We start from the raw sequence: 14,592 nt of genomic DNA, 5'->3' as shown, positions 1-14,592 counted from the left end.
GCCATGGGCAATCGTGTCATTCCTTTCCATACATCCCCAGGAAACCAGAACACCAACTGGGGATTGCGACAGAGCGTTCGTCCCCCTCTTGCTAGCTTCTAAGGAGCGTTTTTCAGTTGAGCATCTGAAGTGGTGCGGTTCACTCCGCCACTTTAGCCTCCTGGGAACACTGGGCAGGCACAACCCGGGGTGGGAGGGGGAGCCCAGAGGCCTCTGAAACAGATGCTGAGTTTGCTGCCGGCCAAATGTTTGCTGCACCAGCCGCAGGGGCCATGCAGGTGGCTGCCTAGGGCAGAGGAAGCAGGCGGCCGGGCCTCGCTCCCAGGCTGCCTCCCCGGCCACCCCGCTGAGAGTCGGGCAGAGGGAAGAGGCAGCTCGGCCGCCAGGGGAAGGCCTCTGTCGCCCGGCGGGGTGCAGCGACTGCAAGAGCAGACCTGGGAGGGGCAGGCAGATCCACCTGCAGGAGAGGCGGCCTTCTCAAGAGGCAGCCCGGGGTGGCCAAAGCCCCCGCCCCGCCGAGCTGAAGCCCTCCAGGGCCGGCGGAGTAAGGCGGGCTGGGCGGAAGAGGAGGAGTCCTGCAGCCGCTGGGGCCAAGCGCCGAAGAGCCGCGGCTTTCTCTCGTGCCGCTGCTCGGGCTCCTGAGGCTGGGTGAGTAAGCGCTGCAAGGTGCCCGCGTGGCCTGGGAGTGGCGAGGGCTCCCGTCGGCTGCTGCTCGCTGGTTGCCCGCGCGGAGCGGGACGGGCAGGGCAGGGCAGGGCAGGGAGCTGGGCTGCAAGGGGCACGAAGCCCCCGCGTCGAGAAGGGGCCGAGAGGTGCCGCGCCGAGCTCTGGCAGGCCTTGACGCGCAGGTGCCTCCTCTCCTCCGCAGCCCGCGTCTCCCGGCCCGCTCTGGCACCCCAATGCGCCTCCTGCCGCCGCTCTGCGAACACATGTGCCGGATGGGCGCCTCCCCGCCTCGTTTGGGCTTCTCTTGCCCACGCTGGGTGCAGCCCCGCCTCCAAATGTCGGCTGCGCTCCCTATGCGCGGGGTGCTGCCCGGGGGGCTCCCTCTGGCCAGCGTTTCGGGGTGCATGTTCCCCTCCACCACCCCCGCCGCCGGGATTCGCTTTGCGGGCTGTCTGAATAAAGGAAGACTCTATCCCTGTCGGCATGAGCTGGGGCCATCTGGTATTGCTGCCGCCTTCCAAATGTAGGTACAAATCCTTTGATCTAAGAAGTGCGCTGAAACTGGCATTTGGAGATGCTGTGCTTATGTTATGAACCGGAGTGCTAAAATTACGCGCTGCCCAAATCTGTGCATATATACCAAGAGACCGGCTGTCCAAAAAAGGGTTTATGCTCAAGTAAAATGTGCATTGGCCTGCCTTAATGTACTCCCAGAAGGATATATTCACACCTACTCTCATGAACATCAGTTGTTTACTCCAGCTGGAAAGCAGAAAGGTGTTTCTGTGTTGTCTACCCTGCAAGTGTAGTGTGTGATAGTACATGTTTGTGATGGGTACCTAATCTGCACCCCAGGGTCAGAAATGGAAGTACTCTACTGCTGAAATTAATGCTTGAGTAAACATCAGACAGCCTATTTAGGATTGTGAAAAGCTGGGCTCTCTTACTCTTTCCACTTGGGAGACCACCTTGTTTGGGCTTCTCTTGCCCATGCTTGGTGCCATTTAGCAACCTAAACCTAGGCTACTTCCCTACATAGGTTTTTCATTGCTTTGGCTTCCAAGCTGAAGGTGAGGGGAGTGACCATCCAGGTAGTGTCATGCTCTAGTGGTCCAATCCCCATCCTCCATATACTTTCCCAAGCACAGTCTGGGTAAGTTGGCACTCTGGATGGGAAGATACATACTTTCTTGCCTTGCAATGATCTCATGAACGTCTGTGCCATGTTCCTGTTGTCAGCCCCTCATGGGTACCTTTTTTCTTTGCCATCCCACTGAAGGACTTTTTAAAAAAGTAATTGATATAGCTGATTGTTGTTGATTTTAAAAACCCTCAAAAAGCCCTCTGGTGGCACAGTCCGGGAACATTTCAGGGGAAATGGTGATCATAAGGAGAAAAGAGATTTTTTAAAAAATCCTGAGTGTCTTTGTTGACTGTGTAACAAGGCAGTGATGAAACCAGCATAGAGAATCCTTGTTGTGAGTCAGCAGCCCAAAACATGATAACCGACTCCTGTAATTATGTTTAGGATCAGAACTTGTGTGTATCACCCCATGATACACAAATAATTTTATCATTCAAGGTAGCGTTGTGTTCATCTAATATTTTGCAAGCCACTCTGAGCTTTGTCCAGACTAATGATCTGCAGACATTTTGTGAGTCTGTTTGGAAAACTAAGTACTGTATTTTTGACTGGTTGTTACCTGTCTAAGAATGCTAAGGGCACAGTTACTCTATGTTTTAAAAATCAGAATCTACTTCAAAAATGTTATAACTCTTGTTCTATTTCTCTTATGCAAAATTCAGATCTAATTTTTTAAAGTGCCGATATTATTCACTAGCTGTCTGAAACTAATTAACACTTGTAATAGAAGGGGAGTGCCAGGTTTGGTAACATATTTAACACCTGTGGTGAGTGAAATCTCAAATCAACATGAGGTGGAGGAAGGACATGGTGCTGACTCTTGAGCTTCTTGTTAGTGATCAGAATCTGTTAGGAACATGGTCTTCAAGATATACAGATATTCAGAGGATAGAATGTTCAATACGGAGAAAGTTTTTTTAAAATGGTACTTATTTTATTTATTTTATTTATTTATTCGGGATTTGTATCCCGCCCTTCCCAGGAGTGGCTCAGGGCGGCTTCCAACAATAACAATTTAACAATTTAAATATAAACAATTAAATACTTCACATTTAAACATTAAAACCAATACATTTCAATTCATAAAAACAATGCAGCTTAAAACCAATAACCTATCATTTTATATAAACAGATGGCAGGCCAGTTACGTCAAGTTCCATCCCGGCTAGGTGTAAGCTAGCCGGAAGAGGGTCGTCTTACAGGCCCTGCGGAATTGAGCCAAGTCCCGCAGGGCCCTCACCTCTTCCGGCAGCTGATTCCACCAAGTGGGGGCCATAACGGAAAAAGCCCTATCTCGAGTGACTTTCAGGCGGGCTTCTTTTGGCCCGGGGATAGAGAGGAGATTTTGTGTTCCTGACCTCAGTGCTCTCTGGGGAACGTATGGGGAGAGACGGTCCCTCAGGTAGGCAGGTCCCAGGCCATATAGGGCTTTAAAGGTAATAACCAGCACCTTGTACCGGACTCGATACATCACTGGAAGCCAGTGCAGAGTCCGAAGACCCGGCCGAATGTGTCCCCACTTTGGGAGACCCAATAACAGCCGGGCCGCGGCATTCTGCACCAGCTGCAGCTTTCGAGTCCGGGACAGGGGCAGCCCCATGTAGAGGGCATTGCAGTAGTCCAACCTCGAGGTGACCGTAGCATGGATCACTGTTGCTAGGTCGTCGCGCTCCAGGAAGGGGGCCAGCTGCCTTGCCCGCCTAAGATGAAAAAATGCGGACTTGGCAGCGGCTGCTATCTGAGCCTCCATCTTTAAGGAAGGCTCCAACAGCACCCCCAAGCTCCTGACTCTGTCCGCCGCCATCAGCGGCGCACCGTCAAAAGCTGGCAGGGGGATCCCCCCCCCCGGGCCGCGGCGACCCAAGCAAAGGACCTCTGTCTTCGTAGGATTTAGCTTCAGCCCACTTGTGGATTTGTTGTTGATTATCATGCATATGGAGTTGAGCTCAATGTTAGAGCAGATGCTTTGCATTCAGGAGGTCCCAGCTGTTTTCTCTGATATTTCTTTGGGAAAGGCTTTTTTCTGCATGAGCCCTAGAAACTGTTGCCAGATAACACAGAACTGAGCTGGACAGACCAATGGCCTGACATGATATAAAGCAGCTTTGTGCTCTGATAAGATTAGAGCCTGGCTGCAGTGAACTGTTAGGTGATAGAAAGTTCATGACTGCATAAACTCCAGCACCCATTTGTATTACAGTGTCGTCTCCCCTCTTCTCTCCTCCTATCACCTTTTCCTCCAGCCAGTGCAACACCATTCATTGCAAGAACATGATCTCTTCCTCTTAAGAACATTTAAATTACCTTCCAAGTACAGTGTGTGCATTGAAATAAACCACTTCTGGGACTGAACTAAAAGCCAAAACTGCTGGGAGAGGAGGTGTGGCACATAGTATCAAAATTCCTGCAAAAATTTATTTTATTTTTTCTTTGAGAGTTAAATGTAATGCCAAGTGCAGTTTTATAATAAACCATAAATACATAATTACTGGGAAAAGCTAATAATAATAAAGTTGACTAGATAGGACATGCAAACAAATTACAGGAAAAAATGCAGGAAGATGTTGTTCCTTTAACATTTTATCTAAAATGCTCACAGTGCCCTTGAATATTTTACAAACAGTTATAAGGGAGTGCTGGGAAATACCCCCACTCGGATTAAATGCAGTATCACAGAAGGCCTCTCTGAGCAAGTTAAAAGAAAAACTACGACAGAACTCCTAACATGTCATGTAGGAGATCCAATATCCAACAGTCTGTGGTTAACATTTTGTCTAGTGGTGGACAAATGGGAGAAAATATTGAGCCAAGAATGGAATGGGCAGAAGCACAGTGGAAGATATGAATGTATATACACCGCCTTTATAAACAGTCCTTCAAAATGCATTACTAGCATGTATGGTACAATAACATCAAAAACTGAATAAAATAAAATAATATCCTAAAGCCCTAAGTGAAAGAATGAAAAAATAAAAAGATCACAGGACCATATGAAAAGGTAATCATCCCAAATACCATACATTCAAATGTGATGATGGGAACTTACACCTGTGCCCCTTAAGAATTTAGTCTTAAAATCTTTACATACACAGAAATATCTCTTTCTAATGTGTAGCAATGTTGTTGGGCCAAGGTGGGAAAAACTTAGCCTCTGCCTGTAGCTAATAAGGAATCTTGCGTGGGAGTTCCAAAAGAATTTATTTTTAAAAAAATATAACTATGTATTTTTTAAAAGATTTTCCAAAATTTTCTCATGTATCTACAGTACTCAGGTTTTCAAAAACAACATTAACTTTACAAACTACTGACTGTTCTACTTTTTCTAACAAACGAGCCAGAGCAAAATTATAACATAAGACTTTCCCTATACTTCCATAACTACTTATACAGGTGTCAATAAGACATGAGAGTCAGTTTGGTGTGATGGTTATCTAGGAGAACCAGGTTTGATTCCCCACTCCTTCACTTGCTGCTGCTGGAATGGCCTTGGATCAGCCATAACTCTCATAGGAGTCGTCCTTGAAAGGGCGGCTGCTTGCAAGAGCTCTCTCAGCCCCACCTACCTCACAGGGTATCTGTTGTGTGTGTGTGGTGGGAGGGGAAGGTAAAGGAGATGGTGACCACTCTGAGATTCAGAGTAGAGGGTGGGATATAAATCCGATATCTTCTTCTATAATTACATTTTTAAAAAACAAAAACAAAATCCAAATATATCTTTGGTAAATCACAAGTATCATTCTCATTATTTGTGATGTACTGAAAAAAAGAAAACAATTTCTCAACAAAGTTTGACTGCTTCAGTCTGTCGGGTTGCCAGGTGGGGTCTGGAGATCTCCCGTTTTTACAAATGATCTCCAGCTGGCAGAGATCAGCTCCCCTGGAGAAAATGGCAAAACTATAGAATCTTAGCATACAGCTGTTTTTTAAAAACAGATGGTGGAACCAGCTACCAGAAGAGGTGAGGGCCTTGCGGAACATAGGGCAGTTCCGCAAGGCCTGTAAGACGGTCCTCTTCCGGCTGGCATATAACTGATTGGGATTTAAAAACTGTGAAGGAAGGTTATAAGAATAGTACTAAATTGATTGACTGTTTCTCTGTTTTATTGTTTTAATTTTTGTAAATTATTTAATGTTCTACTATTTATTAAGCCGATTGTTTGAATTTTATGTTGTGAGCCGCCCTGAGCCCGCCTTGGTGGGGAGGGCGGGATATAAATCAAATAAATAAATAAATTAAAATCCTTTGTGATTGAAAAGACTGCTTTTGAACTGTCTTCTGTTTATGTTTTTTTGCTGCATGCTTTCTATTTGGAGTTCTTTGTGCAAGTTTTGTTGGTACACCACTGACGTCTATATTACACCCCTGGAGAAAATGGCTGCTTTGAAGGGTGCACTCTATGGCATTGTACCAAGCTGAGGCCCCTCCCCTCCCCAAACCCCACCCTCTCCTGGATCCAGCCCCAAAGTCTCCAGGTATTTTCCAACACAGACCTGACAACCCTATCAGTGGGTTTTCTACCAGTAAGATTTGTGAGGCTATTTTATCACACACATTTATGTCCCAGACTTTCAGAAACCATTGTCTTACACTTGGAATTGGTTCCTTTTTCCAAGAATGAGCAATTAAAGTTTTGACTGCTAACAAAAGTAAAGCAGCTAAGTCTGCTCCTGTTTTATGCGGAGGTGCTTGCACAGAGGACTACCTTTTCCTTTTTATGTCCTCTTAATAGTTTAATAAAATAGATTCCAGAGTATTAGAGATTTTATATCCAATAATTTTGTTAAGAATATTTTCAAAATAATTTTTAAATACAGTGAAAATACTGGAGGAGGCAGTTCCTCATTATACTCATAGTGTATAATCCCTAAACTGCAATAAAATAAATAGCCAAATAGCAAAAATATCCACTTTCTTGGAAAAAAAATAAACAGTATTAGAGAATGGAAACTCCAAAAGCTCCTTCAAAAGTAAACATCTGTCTAAGTTCTGGCACAGATATAACTGAAAATATAAAGTGAAACACACGAAAGCATTCACACCCACTGGTCACCAGTCCCATGTCCTTCTCTCTTCTCTTCTCTTCTCTTCTCTTCTCTTCTCTTCTCTTCTCTTCTCTTCTCTTCTCTTCTCTTCTCTTCTCTTCTCTTCTCTTCTCTTCTCTTCTCTCTTCTCTCTTCTCTCTTCTCTCTTCTCTCTTCTCTCTTCTCTCTTCTCTCTTCTCTCTTCTCTCTTCTCTCTTCTCTCTTCTCTCTTCTCTTCTCCCACTCTCACTTTGTCTTTTGCCTTCTGTCACTAGAGTCTCTGGAAAAGAAGTTTTAAATTAGTTAACATCATTGACTTTGGAAACTTACTATAATATATATTAAGAACGTTTGCATAATAAAATATATGCAAATAGATTAATTTGCATCATTCAGATTAGGCTGGAATTTGAAGATTTCCCCCCCCCCCCAGACACAGAATACACCAACTTCTAATACTTCCTTTTACAGCCTAAAAAAATAGATCCAAGAGGGCAGCCATGTTGGAGTGAAGCAGTAGAACAAAGTAGGAGTCAAGTGCATCTTTAAGACTAATAAAGTTTTATTCAGAACGTAAGCTTTCATGTGTTCCAAGCACACCTCATCAGACAAGGAATCGGGTACAGTGAGCAGGGCTGTATATAGCTGGTAGGCAGTGGTTTAGAATGCAAAATGGTACAAATTTAAGATCTAATGACAGAATAGTAAAATTAACAAATTGAGTAAACTTTTGATCTGGGTAGCAAGAGCATGCAAAAGCAATAAAATATGTCAAAATATGAGAATGTCTGTCAATCACTCTATTATATAAGCCTGGGTCAAAAAGAGGGCATTACTTTCTCAGTCGATTTTCCCATCCAACTAATTTACCTTGTAATATGTAACATGTGTATAGTTTGCCATTAGAAGAAAAATACATTAAAATATAGTGGAAGATGGGTTTAGTATATGTAATGCGATAAACAGCCAATATCCCTGTTTGAGTATGTCAATACAGATAAAAGAGAAATACATTGGATAGGGATGTTCTTGTCTACCTAATTTACTACATGTAAACATCATTCTAGTTTGCCATTAGAAAAAAATAAAAATAATAATACAATAAAATATAGTGAAAATGGATTAAGTATATCCCCATTTTGAGTATGTCAATTCCAAAAGTTCTGATACACTATTCTAAAAGAGAAATACATTGTAATACAGTGGATGTATAACTATACTCAGTGAGAGTAGGTTTAGCATCTGTAATGAGATAAAAAACCAATATCCCTGTTCAGTCCTGGGGAGGTGTTTGTTCCAAGTTTCATAATAATCACTCTCACTGCAGATACTCCAGTTTACACTTCATAAAAACTAAAGATATTTTAATGTGCCATCTCAGTTCTGCAAATATTTACATTGTTACTTGGTCCCGGTGCTTCGACAATTTCTAATGAATATGAATGCTAATTAGGCTAAAATCATTATTGATAAATGCCCTCATCCAAGTGCATTACGAATCAATTGTACAAAATAACGGGGCATCAGTAGTAAATGCCACCTCTTATCCATGGGAGGGCATTCACTTTGTTACTGTCAGCTATTCCACATAGGCCCTGGGAAAATTTCCATTAGACTTTTAGTTCAAAGTATTCCAGAGCAATAGGATTTAAAATCAATAAAACATCAGTTTTAGTAAGTCGATGCTTCTGGCATGCAAAAAATGTTTGACTTTATATAAGCCATTTATAAGCAAGGTACAGAACATTGTGCAAGAAAGGGTGCCAAGGAATATCAGAACTGTGGGTCTGTTTCATTAAACCTCAGGCTCCAACGGAGCACTGCTGTCTGACTGTAGAGGCTTCTAGGATTCTGGATGATTATTTAGCTCTTGGATTATGTTCAGCAGAAACTCTGGCATTTTAAATGTTTGATGGATAGGTCCTGCTTACCTTTGTACACAAAAGCTTAGAAGTAAATAGCATTATTTCCACATCTTTTATCTTCACATCCACCCTGTGAACTAGGTCATGGTTATTCCCATTGGACCATTTGCATGGTGATGCTGAGATAAAGTGGCTTTCCCTGGCTCTCATAGTCCTTGGTTGTCAACTTGCAGGCTAAGAGCTCCTGTGGTGCTCAGGGGTTGGAGTTTGGGGACAGATCCGCTCTACTGGAAGACAAGCTGCATTTGGAAGTTTCTCCCCCACCCCTTCTGACAGGGAATCTCACAAGGAAGAAGGAACTGAACAAGTGCCCTTCTGGTTGATACTTAGAGCAGCCAGACAGGTCATCTTGCTATACAAGATAGTAAAGCTAAAGATGATTAAGGAAAAGGGGGAAAAAACTCCCTCTAATCTTTACTAGCCTCACACATGCTGAATGCACACTCACAATTGCCCCAGGATGCATCATGCTCGTTGATCTCACCAGGGATGACAGTATAGCCCTATAAACAGAAAAACAGCTGTATGACTTTCAAAGTTTCCCATGTTTCTGAACCATTCTTGGATGTGCAATTAGACATGAACAGAAACATATATAAGGCTCATTTTGGCAGCAGCTAAATCAATAACAATGGAAAATAAAACACAGCAAACAGCAGCATCAGTTTCATTAGACATCAGAGATGCATGACCTTCAATTTATGACTGATAAATGCAAAGGACTTGTGCTGCTTTTGTACTGCAATATGACTTTTTACACTTGTACAAAGCACAGAAGGTCATTGTGTATCAATTGAACTTGCAAATTCTTGCATTGCCTTGCTTTACTGTCTAGCTATTATATTTTGTTTTACCCTTCCTCCAGAGAGCTCAGGGTGGTGTACAAAGCTTCCTCTTTTATTTTATTTTCAAAACAACTGTGCCAGATAGGTTAAAGGCACCCAGTGGACTTTGAGTGTGAGTAAGGATTTGAACTCTGGTTACTGATGTCTGAATGTGAAACTCTGACCACTGTATCACACTTGGCCTTTCACACCCACATGTACTAAGCAGTCATTTTAGCATTTGGATAGTGACAAAACTGTCCACCGTCTTCTAATTGCAGCTGTCATAACCAATACTCCCTCTAAGCAGTGAAGGCTTATGAGCAAAAATTCTACTTCGTGAGCTACTGGCATTAAAGCTGTGAGCTACTGAATAATTTAGTTTGCTCTGGGGCCGTTTTTCCTAAGCTAAGACAAAAATGCATGAGCTATCTCTCACTAACTCAGCTTAGTAGGAACACTGGTCACAACACAGAATAGTTATGGCACAGGAAAATGAGTGGCTATCTATGATGGCAAGCAATACTCTTAGGGTGTACCTTGAGATGAACCTGGAGGCTGACAGCTGAAAATAAATATTTTCAGGTTTCTGTAGGCAATAGACCTCAGTGGTCAAAAAGATTAACTTGTATAAATATTGTCCACACTCTGATGAGATGCTTTTCATTTTTTTTATTGTACTGTCCTGACAGGGCAACATCTGCCTTTTTGAATTATGCTAGAAAGTTTTCCAGCCGTGCATTCAATGTTTGGTTTCTGTTTTGTTCAGAGCACCATTTTTAGAGCTGTTACCCAAACTTAGCACTTTTCAGGCACAGAACAAGTTTAATTGTGAGGAGGTGCTGAAGAATAACACATCTTTTTATTTTATTTATTTTTGGGATTTTTATCCCACCCTACCTTGCAAGTGGGTTTAGGGCAGCTTACATAAAGCAGTACATAAATTCCATTACCAATTTAAATTTTATTGAATTGTTTGACATTTAACTGACATAACAAACATAAGGAATTTCATTCCAAGCATTACAGACAATTAGTGTGTGAGATCAACATATGTATCCATAAACCAACATTCAAACAAAATTACAGAGGAAGTTATATATTAATATATTGATAACTTCATCTTTATAAAATTCACATTTTAGGTTTCCTGAATAGTTAATGAAAAGCTAATGATCCTTAGTCTAATATCAATTTTTTTAAAATATTGATAAGGGATAGAATAAACACATCTATGTAATACTGATAAGGAGTAGAATAAATACATTTATGTAAACAACCATATATTATAATCTGATTTGGTAGAACATTGTTGGATTTAAGATAACCAATAACTGGATCCCAATAGTATTGATATAGTTAATTTTTGATAGTAAAGAGTCTCCTAAAAAGAATACATTTTGAGTAATTTGAGACATAATGAAAGTTTCCCAAATTCTATCATACCATGTCTTGAGTGTAAGTTTAGCTGAATCTTTCCGATAGGAAGCAATGGTATATCTGGCAGCTGCTAGTAACTGGGAAATAAAATTTTACCATCGAGATACCTGGCCAGTGATCGAAAAGCAGGAAAATTCAGGACTGAAAGGGATGTTCACCCCTGCCCACTCTACAATTCGAATCCTGACTTTTGACCAAAAAGGCACCACCTCCTGACACTCCCACCACAGATGAAAGTATGTTCCGAACTGACCACATTTTTTCCAACAACAAGGGGAATGGTTTGTATCAATCCAATGAAGCTGGCTAGGTGTCATATACCAATTTGCAACCAGTGCAGCTGGTGCAGCACTGGCTGAATGTGCATCTGCACAGATGTCCCGGCTAGCAGGCGCACCACTGCATTTTGTACCAATTGAAGCTTCTGGATCAGGTTTAAGGGCAGACCTGCATAGAGCAAATTAAAGTAATCAAGCCTGGAAGTGACCATTGCCTGGATCACTGTCACCAAGTCACTGGGAAGAGAGGTAGGGAACCAGTTGCCTGACCAGCCAAAGACTGATCTGGCAAAATTGGTGACCTGAGCCTCTATAGAAAGGGAGGCATCTAAGATCACTCCCAGTGTCCTCATGGTTGGTGCCAGCATCAGTGGCAACTCACCAAAAGCAGGGAGTCAGATTCCCAAACCCTGGCAACGCTGGGATCCGGGGGCTGGCCTTTCAGTGGCTCTTTTCTCCAGGGTCGAGGACAAAGGGTGGCTATAGGGGAGAAGCTGTCCTAATGACACCCGCTTATATGCAGTGTGTCACAAGGGGCAGTTCTCTCCCTGATGTTGTTTAACATCTACATGCGCCCCCTTGCCCAGATTGCCCAGAGGTATGGGCTGGGATGCCATCAGTATGCAGATGACACCCAGCTCTTTCTGTTGATGGATGGCTGGTCTGACTCCACTCCGGAAAACCTGACCTAGGCTCTACAAACCGTGGCAGGGTGGCTCAGGCTTAGTTGACTGAAACTGAATCCAGTGAAGATGGAGGTCCTGTAGCTAAGTTGTAGTGGTTTGGGAGTAGAGATTCCACGATTGGCTTTTGATGGGGTGCCGCTTACATTGGCGTCAAAGGTTGGGAGCTTAGGGGTGCTCCTGGATCCCTGTTTAACAATGGAGGCCCAGGTAGTAGCCACTGCCAAATTGGCCTTTTATGACCTTTGGCTGATAAGGCAGTTGGTTCCCTTCCTTGAACACAATGACCTGGCGACAGTGATCCATGCTGTGGTCACCTCAAGATTCGATTACTGTAATGCCCTCTACATGGGGCTGCCCTTGTCGCAAACCTGAAAGCTTCAGCTGGTGTAGAATACTGCAGCCAGGTTGTTACTGGGCCTTCCCTCACGGGAGCACATTCAACCTGTGCTGAAAGTGCTGTACTGGTTACCTATTGCATACTGGATTTGTTTCAAGGTGCTGGTTCTTACCTTCAAAGCCCTGTATGGCCAGGGACCCGCATACCTTCAAGACGGCCTTTCCCCACACGTTTCCCAGAGAACACTACAGGCAGGGTTGCAAAACCTCCTTTCAGTCCCCAGCCTTAAGGAGGCCAGGCTCAAGATGACCAGAGCCAGCACCTTCTCTTTTGCAGCTCCGAACTGGTGAAATGGGCTTCCTGAGAAGGTTGGGGCCCTGCGGGATCTTTCACAGTTCTGCAGAGCCTGCAAGACTGTGTTCTTCCACCAAGCATTTGTTAGCTATGATTGAAGACTGCAACAAAAATTGAAGTGATCTCGACCACCTCAAAACACAGGTCCGACCCTAAGATTTTTTTTCTTTGAGGAACATCTGGTAGTAACAGCTGATGATAGACACAGAATGGATAGGCAGCTATCCGCTGTCAAATATACCATCATGATAAAATTGTCCTAGCACCTGAAATTGTTTTATGCTTTTAGGTTTTAAATGTATCAGGAGTATATTGACTTAACTGGTTTTGTGTGATGTTCTATGCGTATGTAAGCCGCTCTGAGCCTACTTTGGCGGGGAGGGCGGGATATAAGCCCAATAAATAAATAAACCCATCGCCCCATGACTCGGTCCTTTTAGGCATCTGATGTCGAGCTTTAACAATACACTTCAGCCACATGGCTACTGGCTCTGTATTATTGGAAAATGTTTTAGCACATTGGGCCCTACCAATCAGCCTCTTCAGCTCTGCCCTGAGTTCTTGGCTGACTATTTCTGCAGCACAGCAGGCCTTCTACTCTGGCAAGGCAGGGCAATTATTTCGCTATCCAGGAGAAGTGCTACATTTTTTCTAGCAGGAGAATGCAGTGCTTTGACTGCTTGAAAAATGTGATATTCCACCAACAGGAGCACTCCCCAGAAGGATAACATGTGGACAAATCAGAAACGGGTGCGATTTCAATGTGTGAAAAGGACTTCAGGCGATCAGTCAGTATCTAAGGCTCAGAATTCCTTATACAAGATGTCAAAAACAAACTCGTGTGTTATCCTGTGGCCATCAGTTGTACCGCATTACATGCTAGGGACATAGCATGTGGTCACAATGTTGTCTTTTCCACCATATAAGCATTTAGAGTCTCAACATCCAGATTCAGCTAAGCCTGTAGACAAGTGATTCAGTCCCAAAGGGATTTAGTTATGCACTTAGCGTTAAGTATAATGCGTAAGCAGATGCTGTATCAAATTCCTAGGTCCTACTTCTCTGCAACAACAACTATATTTACGCATAGTTCATAGAATCACAGAATTATAGAGTTGAAAGGGGCCATACAGACTATGTAGTCTAACCCCCTGCTCCATGCAGGATCAGCTTAAAGCATCTCCAACAAAAAAATCATCCAGCGGCGTTTTGAAGACTACCAATGAAGGGGAGCTCCCCCCCTTCCTAGGCAGCTGGTTCCACCTCTGAGCTACTCTGACTGTAAAAAGATTTTTCCTAGTATCCAGCTGGTACCTTTCTGCTTGTAATGTGAGACCAAGCAGAAAGGTACCAGCTGGATAGTAGGAAAAAACTGTGAGAGCCAGTTTGGTGTAGTGGTGAAGTGCGCAGACTCTAATCTGGGAGAACCGGGTTTGATTTCACACTCCTTCACATGCATCTACTGAGCAACCTTAGGTCAGTCTTGAAAGAGCTGCTTTCTCAAGGACAATTCTGGAAAGAGCTCTCTCAGCCTCACCCACCACAGGGTGTCTGTTGTGTCTTAGACTCCTTTGGGTAGTCTCCTCCTTCTCCTCTTCTTCTACGTAATGTGACTTATGGCAGGATACTCTATTCATTATGCAGTAGTGGCTGAAGAGTACAACCCAGTACTAGGATTACAGTATTGGAGCAAAGGAATAGTGTCTCATTTTGCAAACCCAGTTCTTCCTCCTTCGCTGGCTCAGTTGTGCCAGGACTAACTTAACAGCCTCCCTAACAGTGGGGCTGAGCCACACAAGAGGCATTTTGTTGGAGTGCAGTTTCCAAAGATCCTTGAAAGGCATCCTCTGCAGTTCTAACTATCATATTAAAAAAGTGTGGCAGACACTGAGCTGATGTGGCACATAGTATGCAAG

General features: G+C 43.5%; 1 protein-coding gene across 1 annotated transcript in view; it reads left to right on the top strand.

Moving 5' to 3' along the window:
* The first annotated feature begins 622 nt into the window (after nt 1–622).
* STEAP3 (STEAP3 metalloreductase) overlaps nt 623–14,592 on the top strand; it is a 94,317-nt gene continuing 80,347 nt past the window's right edge. The window contains exon 1 of the mRNA XM_060262182.1: nt 623–648. The gene's annotated coding sequence lies outside the window, so the exon portion shown is untranslated. The remainder of the gene's footprint in view (nt 649–14,592) is intronic.

This window comes from Heteronotia binoei, chromosome 21 (assembly GCF_032191835.1).
Source record: "Heteronotia binoei isolate CCM8104 ecotype False Entrance Well chromosome 21, APGP_CSIRO_Hbin_v1, whole genome shotgun sequence".
In the NCBI taxonomy this organism is placed as follows: Eukaryota; Metazoa; Chordata; class Lepidosauria; order Squamata; family Gekkonidae; genus Heteronotia; species Heteronotia binoei.
The sequence above is the reverse complement of the archived record's forward strand: the minus strand, read 5'-3'. Positions and strand labels throughout refer to the sequence as shown.